This window comes from Moschus berezovskii, chromosome 6 (genome assembly GCF_049115385.1).
Source record: "Moschus berezovskii isolate FMDL1 chromosome 6, NW_MosBer_1.0, whole genome shotgun sequence".
NCBI classification, from domain to species: Eukaryota; Metazoa; Chordata; class Mammalia; order Artiodactyla; family Moschidae; genus Moschus; species Moschus berezovskii.
Genome location: NC_142465.1, coordinates 96380342 through 96394713, shown reverse-complemented (window position 1 = coordinate 96394713; position 14372 = coordinate 96380342). Strand labels below are relative to the sequence as shown.

At 40.4% G+C, this 14372-nt stretch overlaps 1 protein-coding gene and 1 pseudogene across 3 annotated transcripts in view; one reads left to right on the top strand and one right to left on the bottom strand.

The window, feature by feature from the left end:
• Nucleotides 1–14372, top strand: part of PIK3C2G (phosphatidylinositol-4-phosphate 3-kinase catalytic subunit type 2 gamma) — a 464511-nt gene that overhangs the window by 405654 nt on the left and 44485 nt on the right. The gene's annotated exons all lie outside the window — the stretch shown is intronic.
• On the bottom strand, nucleotides 3345–5759 carry LOC148777692 (dnaJ homolog subfamily C member 21 pseudogene; annotated as a pseudogene).

The window sequence follows — 14372 nt, the reverse complement described above, 5'->3', positions numbered from 1 at the left end:
AGAAGGATTAGCAGGAAGTTGTTCCTTTTTGTATTCTTTAAATTATTTCCTGTTTCTTATTCTGAATTCGGAATACTTTTGTCACAGAATATCAGTTGATTCCAAAAACGAAGCACGCTATTAAGGACACTTCTTGTCAGTCATTTGAAACTTTGAGTTGTTAAATAATTATTGGATAAATTTATTCAGTGTATTAAAGTAATGGTTAAATAGAATGACCTGAAGCAAAAATCCCAGACTTCACCATTTTACTACCCCTAATAACGAACTGAGAGTGGATTGAAGTGACTTAGCACAGCACACGGAGAAGGCAATGGCAAGCCACTCCAGTACTCTTGCCTAGAAAATCCCATGGATGGAGGAGCCTGGTAGGCTGCAGTCCATGGAGTCGCTAAGGGTCGGACACGACTGAGCGACTTCACTTTCACTTTTCCCTTTCACACATTGGAGAAGGAAATGGCAACCCACTCCAGTGTTCTTGCCTGGAGAATCCCAGGGACGGGGGAGCCTGGTGGGCTGCCGTCTATGGGGTCACACAGAGTCGGACACGACTGGAGTGACTTAGCAGCAGCAGCAGCAACACAGCACATCTGGACACCTATGTATCTAGGCACAAGACTTGTAAAGATCACATTAGTAATCATTGGTAGTCCTGCCTCTGCCATTACTCACTAACTAAACAAACATGCCTTGGTAGAACAACAGAAAGCGTAAACCAAGTATACTCTCTCCTCTACTTAACCCTTTTCCCTGGCTTCTCATTGCCTTTAGGCAGAGCCAACTTCCTGGGCTTGTAACCTGTGCAGTCGTACAAAGCACAGTACTTCGAACAATCCTATATTTGGTTTAATATTCTGTTGTCACTGTCTTGAAATTCTTAATAAAAAGTTTTTTGTAGAAAAAGACTGTGAATTTTCATCTTGCATTTTTATTTCACTGAGTTCCACAAATTATGTATGTGGCTGGCCCAGCTCTTTGGTAAAAGATCAGAATTTTCCTGCTGCATCTCAACAGAATATGGTACCCACCAATTTCCCTTTCCAGTCGAATATCAGGTCCTTCCCAATCTTGACTCTTGTCTTTTTCCAGTTCTTCAACTAAGACAAGACCCTCAGTACCTCACAGATGCAATTTTCTCTGCCTAGATTTCTTGATTCCTGTTCCACCTTGCCCATCATCATTTGCATCTTTCAGATCTCATCTCAATCGCCTTTACTATATAGTCCTATAATGTTTTTTTTTCCTCAAAACACATATTGCAATGATAACTATGCTATGTGCTTCTTTGTAGACTAAATATCCATGAAGACACAAGCCATGTGTATCTGGTTTACCATTGTAAACCCAGTGCTGAGCAAAGTGCCTTGTCTCCTCTAGATACTCCATAAAGAATTCCTGAATAAATAACTGACAATAAAAGGACGAGAGAAGAAACCAAAATCCAAATTTATGCTCCTTCTCTCACACTCACCATTTTATGTGGAAAAATCCCAGCACAAGGAATTCAAAGCTTCCCAACCACTAGAATTCTCCTAAAGTATCACCCGGGGGAAAAAATCTGTAAATTATCATGTTTAATATTACAGACACTAGACTCAACCAAGGCACTAACCAGAAAGTTGCTGAATTTTATCTTGCATATTCTTTAATTCTCTAATGACAGACTCTCTGTACTCCCCACAAATTAACACAGTCACCATGCCAAATAATACTTCTACAAAAATAAAAATTATCCACCTTCCACCAGTATACAGCTCTGATACACAGAAGATAGATTTTTGTCACAATACAGACATAATAATGTAGGTAATGGACTAGAACATGATCAAAGACAACAGTTGCCAGAGTTAAGAGGATGAATTAATGAGCATATTTAGATGCCACTGATAATTATAAATGATTACCAAGAGGAACTTTCAATCATTACCTTACATCACTACTTTCCCTTTAAGATGTTAATTTAAAAGGAAGCCACACAGTCTCCATGGCAAGGTCTCTCTGGTTAATGTTCTAGCTGCTTGTTCTGGCAAAGGCCAGACCAATTATCTATAGGTTGAAGTATGTTACCCATGCAAGTGTGCTCAGTCACTCAGTCATGGGCAACTTTTTGTGACCTCCCTGGACTGTAGCCTGCCAGGATCCTCAGTCTGTGGGATTTCCCAGGCAAGAATACCGGAGTGGTTTGCCATTTCCTATTCCAGGAGATCTTCTCAACCCGGGGATCAAACCCAAGTCTACACCATTGGCAGGTGGATTCTTTACCACTGAGCCACTGGAAAAGTCCATGTTATCCAAGTTTTGGTGAATTTAAATTTTATTGATATGGAAGAACAAGAGGTGAAAGGTTAGGATTGTTTGTAAATGAATACTTGTATTGTTTTTTAAATTTTCCACTGAAAGCTTTAAAATATACATTTTGCTACAATATATCATATAATCTCATGTTTTTAATTAGAAGATTATTTTAAATTAGGTTTCCCTGGTGGGAAGGTGGTTCAGACAGTCAAGAATCTGCCTACAGTACAGGAGACCTGGGTTTGATCCCCTGCAGAAGGGAATCGCAGCCCACTTCAGTATTCTTGCCTGGAGAATCCCTTGTACAGAGGAGCTTGGCCGCCTACAGTCCATGGAGTTGGAAAGCTTTAAAATATACACTTTGCTATAGTATCTCATATAATCTCATGTAATTAGATTATTTTAGACTGTTGCTTGTGGCTGATATAGGAAGGAAAAGATGAAAAAACGATGAGAAAAGACTTTCTCTAATTACCTAATGTCTAATAGCTCTGTGTCAAAAGATATCACTTAAAGTGTAACAAATCAAGCAATAAAAAATCTTAGCATATGTAATATTAGTGTTAGAAAAACTCTGAGAAAGATCACAACATTGAATGTAATTGGGTGGTAGATCAAAGTAGATGAGAAAGATCACACTAATTTTATCTTTGCTTCTATTAGGAAAAAAATATTGTCCAAAGAAATAAAAGTTTAAGAATATTAAATAAAATAACCACTAGAACAAAAATTAAAACTTCTATAAATATCATAAATACATAGAGCAAATTACTTTGTGAAAGACTTTAAAAATCATTGTTAAAAGTTATATTTCTTTTTTTATGCATTAAAATAATTTAATTCTCCTTTTACATTTCCGTCGACATGAGCCAACAAAAGTCAAGAATACATACTTCACAATATTTACCTGTTTTGAGATGAATATTCAAGTCAATTTCAGATGGCAAAAGTAGAATTCAGTCACTAATGACATGTTTAAAAATATATATATTTTAAAGAATGTTTTCACAAGATAAAAAGTAATCTTCCACAATGCAATAAATTGCAGATCACTGAAATTTTAACTCTTTAGATGATTTCACTTCAGTTTTTGGTTTCAAATCTAGAGAAAATTGAAAGGAAAAAGCATTGGCAGAATTTCTATTTTTAAGTTTCTCTTTTTTATTTCGACTATTTGTTACACTGTTTAAAGATATTAAGGATAAAGGTGCTCTTGCATGACCCGTGGCCTTTCAGTTCAGTTCAGTTCAGTTCAGTCACTCAGTCATGTGCAACTCTTTGCGACCCCATGAATCACAGCACGCCAGACCTCCCTGTCTATCACCAACTCCTGGAGTCCACTCAAACTCATGTCCATCGAGTCGGTGATGCCATCCAGCCATCTCATTCTCTGTCATCCCCTTCTCCTCCTGCCCACATTCCCTCCCAGCATCAGAGTCTTTTCCAGTGAGTCAACTCATCGCATCAGGTGGCCAAAGTATTGGAGTTTCAGCTTTAGCATCAGTCCTTCCAATGAACACCCAGGATTGATCTCCTTTAGAATGGACTGGTTGGATCTCCTTGCAGTCCAAGGGACTCTCAAGAGTCTTCTCCAGCACCACAGTTCAAAAGCATCTATTCTTCGGTGATCAGCTTTCTTCACAGTCCAACTTTTACATCCATACATGACCACGGGAAAAACCATAGCCTTGACTAGATGGACCTTTGTTGGCAAAGTATTGTCTCTGCTTTTTAATACGCTATCTAGGTTGGTCATAACTTTCCTTTCAAGGAGTAAGCATCTTTTAATTTCCTGGCTGCAATCAGCATCTGCAGTGATTCTGGAGCCCCAAAAATAAAGTCTAACACTGTTTCCCCATCTATTTGCCATGAAGTGATGGGACCAGATGCCATGATCTTAGTCTTCTGAATGTTGAGCTTTAAGCCAACTTTTTCACTCTCCTCTTTCACTTTCATCAAGAGGCTTTTTAGTTATGATCAAAAAGTTTAATCCAGGATGGAAATTCACTGTGGCAGGTTGTACAACTGATAAGCACATCACCCATTGTCTGGGGTTCAGCAGGTACTCTGACAGACTTTTTAGTGTCTTTGGCTTTCTTTCCTTTGGGTTTAGAAAAACTTTTAGCCTCAGTTTTTGGGTATTCGCACAGTTCCACAGTCTCTGTGACCCCAACATTTTCTTGGAGACTATCTTCCAATTCTTTGGTACTGTTTTCATTTAGGTTGGTATCTTCCGGGTCAACCTTTACTCCTTCTCCAGTTCCATTTTCATTCAAATTATCATCACATTTCTGTGCTGGTTTCTCTTTCTTTATCTTCTGTTTTTTAGAAAGCTTTTGTTTTGGCGCCTCCTCCATTTCTTCCTCGGAATTGGTGTTCAGACTGTTTTCACCAGTTTGAGGTCCTGAAAAATTTGCTTCCTCCTCCTCCAACTGTTGTTTTAACAAGGCAGCCATCTTTGATTTTTCATGATTCCTCACAGCCTTTTCGGTCTTGAAAGACCGATCACTCGCGGGGCAGTAAGGGCCATCATAAAGTTCTGCGTCCTCCGCCTCGTCGCTGTCTTTGTCATCCTGTCCGTCTGTGAGCTCCGGTTCTTCCGCTTCCTCTTCACCCGATCCATCTCCAAACTGCTTTTCATACTGCGCCTCCATCTCCCTGCGCTCCTTCTCCAAGTCAGCCACTGCCACCCAGCTCTGCTCTCTGTACTGCTCTGCCAGTTTGGCCTGTTTGCACTTCTGCTGCCGCCTCATCGCCTCGCTTTCCTCGCCTTCTCTGCGTTTTGTTCTTCCACAAGCTTTCGATGAGCCTGCGCTCTTCTATCCCTTTTACTGATGAAAGCGACCTGCTGACAGACAAGTTCATTCTCTTTCTTCGCCTTTCCTCGCTTTTTCTTTTGTTTTCTTTTTCCATGGCTTGTTTCTCCCAGCCGTTTGAAGCCTGCTGTGTATCATACTCTTCTTTCCAAGCGAGGCTCTGAGTGCAGAAACTCTGCCAGTAAGCACAGAGTGGTGGACTGCCATATCACAGTCACTCTGGGAGTCTCCAAAAGTTGGGAAATCTTCCATGTTCTCTTCTAAAGCAGATTCTAGATCTTCCTTTGCAATCATTTCAAAATCATTACGGTACACTGTATAAAAGCCCTTTTCATCATCGCCATAACCAGAGTATCAGGTCACAGTGAAACAGTGAAGCAAATCTCAGTTGTCATCTTGATATTCACGTCCACCTTTAACCGGAGCTTCTCTATGATTATCGTACCACACTCTTTCCTGACGGTCGCTCAACACATCATACACCGCTTGGATTAGTTTAAATTGTTCGGCTGCTTCTGCGGCATTATCCAGATTTTTATCCAGGTGCCATTTCTGGGCCAGCTTCCGATAGGCATTCTTGAGCTCTTCCTCGCTGGCTTTGCACCGCACCCCCAGCTCTGATGTGCAGCTTGAGTAAGCACCAACCATAGCCACTGCCACCCCACCAGACTTGCCCTGGGTCTGGGTAGTCTCTGGATCCTTAAGTTATGTCTTCTCCTCAGTAGTAGCTGCCCTAGTTCCAATACCACACCATGATATGAAGAATGAATGGGGCTGGAATATTCACTCGACTGGGACTCATGCACCAAGGTGGCTGTGGGAAACCCAGCAGCTACTTGACCATCTCCTTCTGCCCGTCCTGGGGGCAAGCCAGTGTGCATGTGCTCCTCAGGAGCAGAATCCAGGCTTCTCACAGCTCCCCTATTAGTTCCAGTGGTCCCCCAGCCAGCCAAGAGGGCTCTTCTTCCAGAACTGGGGTGCTCAATCTATAGCTCTCACTGCTCACTCCCCAGGGCAGGTGTCTGCCAATGAATTCTCCCTTTTCCTCTGAGTCTCTCCCAGGAGCAAAGATCTCAACTCAGTCTCTTTTCTTTCCTTCTTACCTCATTATATGTATATCTTTCTTATAGTCTTGATTGTATAGGAGTCCTTCTGCCAATTTCTAGTGAAATTCGTTCCACATTTAGATGTATTTTCTGTTATGCTCTTGAGAGGCGGTAGCTCTACATCCCTTACCCCACCATCTTGATTGATCTCCAGAAGATTTATTTTTAACAACATGAGCTAATTCTACAGTTTATAAACAAAAATAAAGAAAAATCAGGAAAACTTAGCAAAACAAAGAGGTGAGGTTGCCTTATCCGATATAAAAACACATTACAAAGTCTCAATAATTAAAATGGTGTGATGTTAGTGCCTAAGTAGAGGAGCAAGTAAAACATAATAGAATGTCCATCAGTTCAGTTCAGTGGCTCAGTCGTGTCCGACTCTTTGCGACCCCATGAATCACAACATGCCAGGCCTCCCTGTCCATCACCAACTCCCAGAGTTCACTCAAACTCATATCCATGGAGTCGGTGATGCCATCAAGCCATGTCATTCTCTGTCGTCCCCTTCTCCTCCGGCCCACATTCCCTCCCAGCATCAGAGTCTTTTCCAGTGAGTCAACTTGTCGCATGAGGTGGCCAAAGTATTGCAGTTTCAGCTTTAGCATCAGTCCTTCCAATGAACACCCAGGATTGATCTCCTTTAGAATGGACTGCTTGGATCTCCTTGCAGTCCATGGGACACTCAAGAGTCTTCTCCAGCACCACAGTTCAAAAGCATCAATTCTTCGGTGATCAGCTTTCTTCACAGTCCAACTCTCACATCCATACATGACCACGGGAAAAACCATAGCCTTGACTAGACGGACATTGGTTGGCAAAGTAATGTCTCTGCTTTTTAATATACTATCTAGGTTGGTCATAACTTTCCTTCCAAGGAGTAAGTGTCTTTTAATTTCCTGGCTGCAATCAGCATCTGCAGTGATTTTGGAGCCCAAAAAATAAAGTCTGACACTGTTTCCACTGTTTTTCCATCTATTTCCCATGAAGTGATGGGACCAGATGCCATGATCTTGTTTTCTGAATGTTGAGCTTCAAGCCAACCTTTTCACTCTCATCTTTCACTTTCATCAAGAGGCTATTGAGTTCCTCTTCACTTCCTGCCATAAGGGTGGTGTCATCTGCATATCTGAGGTTATTGATATTTCTCCCAGCAATCTTGATTCCAGTTTGCGCTTCTTCCAGCCCAGAGTTCCTCATGATGTACTCTGCATACAAGTTAAATAAGCAGGGTGACAATATACAACCTTGACCCACTCCTTTTCCTATTTGGAACCAGTCTGTTGTTCCATGTACAGTTTTGACTGTTGCTTCCTGACCTGCATACAGGTTTCTCAAGAGGCAGGTCAGGTGGTCTGGTATTCCCATCTCTTTCAGAATATTCCACAGTTTATTGTGATCCACACAGTCAAAGGCTTGGGCATAGTCAATGAAGCAGAAATAGATGTTTTTCTGGAACTCTCTTGCTTTCTCCATGATCCAGCAGATGTTGGAAATTTGACCTCTGGTGCCTCTGCCTTTTCTAAAACCTGCTTGAACATCTGGGAGTTCATGATTCACATATTGCTGAAGCCTGGCTTGGAGAATTTTGAGCATGACTTTACTAGCGTGTGAGATGAATGCAATTGTGCAGTAGTTTGAGCATTCTTTGGCATTGCCTTTCTTCGGGATTGGAATGAAGACTGACCTTTTCCAGTCCTGTGGCCACTGCTGAGTTTTCCAAATTTGCTGGCATGTTGAGTGCAGCACTTTCACAGCATCATCTTTCAAGATTTGAAATAGCTCAACTGGAATTGCATCACCTCCACTAGCTTTGTTCGTAGTGATGCTCTCTAAGGCCCACTTGACTTCACATTCCAAGATGTCTGGCTCTAGGTCAGAGATCACGTTATCGTGACTATCTTGGTCGTGAAGATCTTTTTTGTACAGTTCTTCTGTGTATTCTTGCCACCTCTTCTTAATATCTTCTGCTTCTGTTAGGTCCATGCCATTTCTGTCCTTTATCGAGCCCATCTTTGCATGAAATGTTCCCTTGGAATCTCTAATTTTCTTGAAGAGATCTCTTCTTTTTCCTATTCTGTTGTTTTCCTCTATTTCTTTGCATTGATCACTGAGGAAGGCTTTCTTATCTCTCCTTGCTATTCTTTGGAACTCTGCATTCAGATGCTTATATCTTTCCTTTTCTCCTTTGCTTTTCGCTTCTCTTCTTTTCACAGCTATTTGTAAGGCCTCCTCAGACAGCCATTTTGCTTTTTTGCATTTCTTTTCCACGGGGATGGTCTTGGTCCCTGTCTCCTTTACAATGTCACGAACCTCCGTCCAGAGTTCTTCAGGCACTCTATCAATCAGATCTAGTCCCTTAAATTTATTCCTCACTTCCACTGTATAATCATAAGGGATTTGATTGAGGTCATATCTGAATGGTCTAGTGGTTTTCCCTACTTTCTTCAATTTCAGTCTGAATTTGGCAATAAGGAGTTCATGATCTGAGCCACAGTCAGCTCCTGGTCTTGTTTTCGCTAACTGTATACAGCTTCTCCATCTTTGGCTGCAAAGAATATAATCAATCTGATTTCGGTGTTGACCATCTGGTGATGTCCATGTGTAGAGTCTTCTCTTGTGTTGTTGGAAGAGGGTGTTTGCTATGACCAGTGCGTTCTCTTGACAAAACTCTATTAGCCTTTGCCTTGCTTCATTCCATGCTCCAAGGCCAAATTTGCCTGTTACTCCAGGTGTTTCTTGACTTCCTACTTTTGCATTCCAGTCCCCTATAATTAAAAGGACATCTTTTTTGGGTGTTAGTTCTAAAAGGTCTTGTAGGTCTTCATAGAACCATTCAACTTCGGCTTCTTCAGCGTTACTGGTTGGAGCATAGGCCTGGATTACTCTAATATTGAATGGTTTGCCTTGGAAACAAACAGAAATCATTCTGTTGTTTTTAAGATTGCATCCAAGTACTGCATTTCAGACTCTTTTGTTGACCATGATGGCTACTCCATTTCTTCTAAGGGATTCCTGCCCACAGTAGTAGATACTGGTCATCCGAGTTAAATTCACCCATTCCAGTCCATTTTAGTTCACTGATTTTAGAATGTCTATGTTCACTCTTGCCATCTCCTGTTTGACCACTTCCAATTTGCCTTGATTCATGGACCTAACATTCCAGGTTCCTATGCAATATTGCTCTTTTTACAGCATCGGACCTTGCTTCTATCACCAGTCACATCCACAACTGGGTATTTGTTTTGCTTTTGCTCCATCCCTTCATTCCTTCTAGAGTTATTTCTCCACTGATCTCCAGTAGCATACTGGGCACCTACCGACCTGGGGAATTCTTCATTCAGTATCCTATCATTTTGCCCTTTGATACTGTTCATGGGGTTCTCAAGGCAAGCATACTGAAGTGGTTTGCCATTCCCTTCTCCAGTGGACCACATTCGGCTGTGGTCCATGTGATCAGATCAACTAGTTTCCTGTGATTATGATTTCAGTGTGTCTGTCCTCTGATGCCCCCTCGCAATACCTACCATCTTATTTGGGTTTCTCTTACCTTGGGCGTGGGATATCTCTTCACAGCTGCTCCAAGAAAGCGCAGCCGCTGCACCTTACCTTGGATGAGGGGTATCTCCTCAAGGCCATCCCTCCTGACCTTGAAGGTAGATCAGCTCCTCTCGGCCCTTCTGCGCCCACGCAGCCACCGCCTATTGGACGTGGGGTAGCTCCTCTCAGCCGCGCCTCTTTGCGTGGACGGTTGCGCTGGGGCCAGCGTCTCCCGCGTCTGCGCCGCCCGGCCGGGGAGTGTCCGTTCAGTTCAGTTCAGTCGCTCAGTCGTGTCCGACTCTTTGCGACCCCATGAATCACAGCCCGCCAGGCCTCCCTGTCCATCACCAACTCCCAGAGTTCACCCAAACTCATGTCCATCGAGTTGGTGATGCCATCCAGCCATCTCATTCTCTGTCGTCCCCTTCTCCCGCTCCCAATCCCTCCTAGCATCAGACTCTTCCAGTGAGTCACAAGTAGAGTCAAATATATTCAGGAATTTAATAGATGCCCAAATCAGTAAGAGAAAACAAAGTATACTTCACACCATATGCCAGGATAAATACCAAGTGAATGAAAAACTTTAAATGACAATAATGAAATCATATATATGACAAAGAAAACATGGAAAAATTCTTTTTAATCTTGGGACAAGCTGCTATAGCTATGACAGCTGAGTGCCAATTAATCGATGCTTTAGAATTGTGGTGTTGGAGAAGACTCTTAAGAGTCCCATGGACTGCACAGAAATCAAACCAGACAATCCTGAAGGAAATCAATCCTGAACATTCATTGGAAGGACTGATGCTGAAGCTGAATCTCCATTACTTTGGCCACCTGATGCAAAGAGCCGACTCATTAGAAAAGACCCTGATGCAAGGAAAGAGTGAAGGCAGGAGGAGAAGGGGATGATTGAGGACGAGATGGTTGGATGGCATGACCGACTCAATGGACATGATTTGAGCAAGCTCCAGAAGATGCTGAAGGACAGGAAGCCTAGCGTGCTTCAGAGTCAGACACAACTGAGCAAATGAACAACAACAAATTCAGAAGCCATAACAATTCTGCATGTTATAAAACACGTAGCAAAGTTCAAAAAAGTGAAGATAAGTGACAAAATGGGTGAAATATTTGCAAGTATTTAACATGTTACCGTCTCCTATGAATTGGTTTTCAAAAATGACCAAATATAAAACAGTGTAAAGAATACAATAATAAATAAATCCAAGCCTTCAGAAAACAAAAACAAAATGCAAGTGGCTCTTAACAAAATGAAAGAATCCTCAATGTCACTCATAAGAAAAATGCAAATTACAACTACACTGATCCTGTTTTAACTCATCAGATCAGCAAAAATTCAAAAATTTAATTAACAAGCTTGGTTATGAATCAGCAAGCACTCATACACTGTTGGTGGTAATACAAATTGGTACAACCTTCATGGAAGGCAGTTTGGCGATATTTACCAAAATTACAAATGCCAGTACCCACTGACCCTGAAATTCTGCTGCTGAAATTTATCCTATAATACTTGTACAGGGGTACAAAATGATACACATACAAAGCTATTTAATGCAGCATGATCTGTAACGGCTGGAAAGCATTGGAAACAACCGACTTGCCCATCAGTGGGTAAATTGTTAAATAAATTATGGTATTTCCTCATGATGGAATATTCTGAAAGTATATTTAAAAATAAAGAAGCTTTGTATTATTGATATGAAAGTATCTCCAAGATGGTTATGCAGAATAGTAAATATGCTATTCTTTTTGAGGAAAAGGGAGAAGAATAAAAATACTTATTCATATTTACTTAAATGGAGAAATTCTGGAAGAATATGTGTCCCTCTGGAGGAATACTTGCAAAACTAATAAAATAATAATTGGAGAACTGGCTGGATAGATATTAGAAATGGGAGGAAGATTTTTCACTGTGTACTTTGAAAATGCATTTTCACTTTTGAATCATATGAATATATTATCAGCTGAAAGGAAGTTAAATTTTGAAATGCCATTTTTTAACATTAATGGACACATTATGCATAATAAGCCCTGTATTATCTGCTGTATGGCATGCATTCAAGCATTTCAACATGGTCATTCTTTGGATCGACATTATTTTAACAGTTCCTGGGGTTACTATAAATGGTTAGATTAAGCATGATGAGATTCCCCAAGAATAACTTGAAACAGAAAAATCAAAATATTCTAGCATCTTCTTGTCCATCTGAAGCTATTCTCAAGTCTCCCTTAGGATTCCTGATGGTCCAGTGGTTAGAACTCTGAGCTTCCAATGCCAGGGGCCCAGGTTTGATCCCTGGTAGGGGAACTAAGATCTCCTATGCCCTGTAGTCAAACAAAACAAACCAAAAAAACAAAACCTCCCTCTCTGGGATCTTTTTTAAAGTCTTTCCCCTTAGATTACAGACTCTTCATCTACCCTTTACCACGTGATATTAAAAAACAGGCTGTAGAGATCATTTGACCTGGTACCATTAATTGTCTGCATAAGCTTGGACCAAACACTTCAATTTCCTCATATGTAAAATGGAAGTAAACACAAACTTTATAGATTTGCTGTGAGGATTTAGTGAGTAATGTACATGAAACTCTGAGCCCAACATTGGCATATGATAAGAATTCTAGAAATACTAAGCACCTCTACTATTATTACATTGACTACAAAGACTTCCTGTGTTGCAGTTGTTTAGTTGCTAAGTAGTATCTGACTCTTTGCAAACCCACAGACTGCTGCACACCAGGCTACCCCATCCTTCGCTATCTTCTTGGGTTTGCTCAAACTCATGTCCACTGATTTGGTGACTTCCTAGTGGTTGGCATTTCCAGTGGGTTCTAAACTCTGATGTGTTTCAGTGGATACTTTGGTTACTAATCTTGTATGAGATGGTTGGATGGCATCACCAACTCAATGACATAAATTTGAGTACATTCTGGGAGTTGGTGATGGACAGGGAAACCTGGCGTGCTGCAGTCCATGGGGTCACAGAGTTGGACATGCCTGAGCAACTGAACTGAACAGAACTGATCCTCTTATCAACTCAAGAACAGTTGTATGGTTATCATTTAGACACTCATACATAAATGTATGCTAATCTCCTATCTTTGAATTAATGTTCCTCTAATTCAACACATTAAGTTTCTAATTAATGTGTCTAATAATCCTTTCACTCTTTAATTCAAAAATAATATTCACTGTTCATCAGAAAGTATCAGCATTTTTTAGCATCCTCATACCAAAAGTTCAATTACACTTTTTAATGATGAAATGCAGTTTACCCAGGTAATACAGTCAGAATTGCCTCATAGTATCTCAGACTCACAGTGTCACTCAATCACTGTAATCAAGATATTCTTGGGAAGAATTCTTTATTTACATAATTGTCATTTTAGCGGTAAGAAAAACTCGATGTCAATTTTAATTATTTCAATGTCAAAATCCACATTAACATGAAAACTATTAATAATTAATGTTACCTGTTTACAATGTGTAAGCGATTCTAATAAACATGTAAAAGGCTTTGGAAGAGGAAACATACCACTCAGCTTTAATATTCAAACGTTAGGACTAGAGAGCTAAGATTGACTATCAGAAAACAACCTAGACCCCAATGAGCCCACAAGAAGGCACTGCCAAATTTCTTGTTATTAATAAATTTCTTCTCTCTGAATTCCCTCAGAGAACATACAACCAACGATTACCATGGGAAATATTAGAAAACTGTGAATTATGTTTAATCCTTGGGCTATAAACTGGAAATTTTTAATTAAAAAACTAAAGCCTTCATTTTAATGTTGGAATGCTATTATATTACTTGAAAAGAAAATTGAGGTTTACTTTTGTCATTAAATAGACGTTTAGTGCAACATTATGGAGCAAGCACTGATTTACATATCTTTTGGGGAAAGAGGGAAAAAAGTAAGCCTTAAGGGAGATTGTAATCCACTAAGCAAATTGAGACAGGTAAGGTAATAATTAAGATATAAATAATAAGTGATAAGGGCTGTGCTAGTGAAGTTCAGAGGGAGGTGACCACAGAAACTATTTTGCATTTTAATTCAACTTTGTAGAAAGGTAAAAATTCAACAGCCAGAAATAGTGGAAAGAGATCATTTCAAATAAAGGGAATAATATGAGCGATGTCTGGAAGGAAATAGCAGAGCATGTCTGTAGAACTGAGTGTATAGGCTGCAGTATGAAATAATATTAATGGGAAATAAAACAAACACGGATTCAACAAGAAGCAATAATATCAAGCCGAGAAATTCAGAATTTTTTTCATAAGCAATGGAAAGCTGTTCTATGAAGAGTACTTTGATTGAAAGGGTAATTTTATAAAAGTTGCCCTAGGAAGATTATACTGGTAATTGTGTACAATATGGGTTACATTTGGGTTCTGGGGATGGAGAAGAGAGTGTTCTAGCAATTTAGGCAAAAGGTCCATATGCATCTGAGCTAGGTGCCATGGAACTGGAAAGAAAGAGATGAGGTAAATATATGGGATATATTTTAGTTTTAGTCTGTGAATGTTCAGCGTATCATGTGGTCACGTTCAGGCATGTCCAACTCTTTGCAACCCCATGGACTGCAGACTAC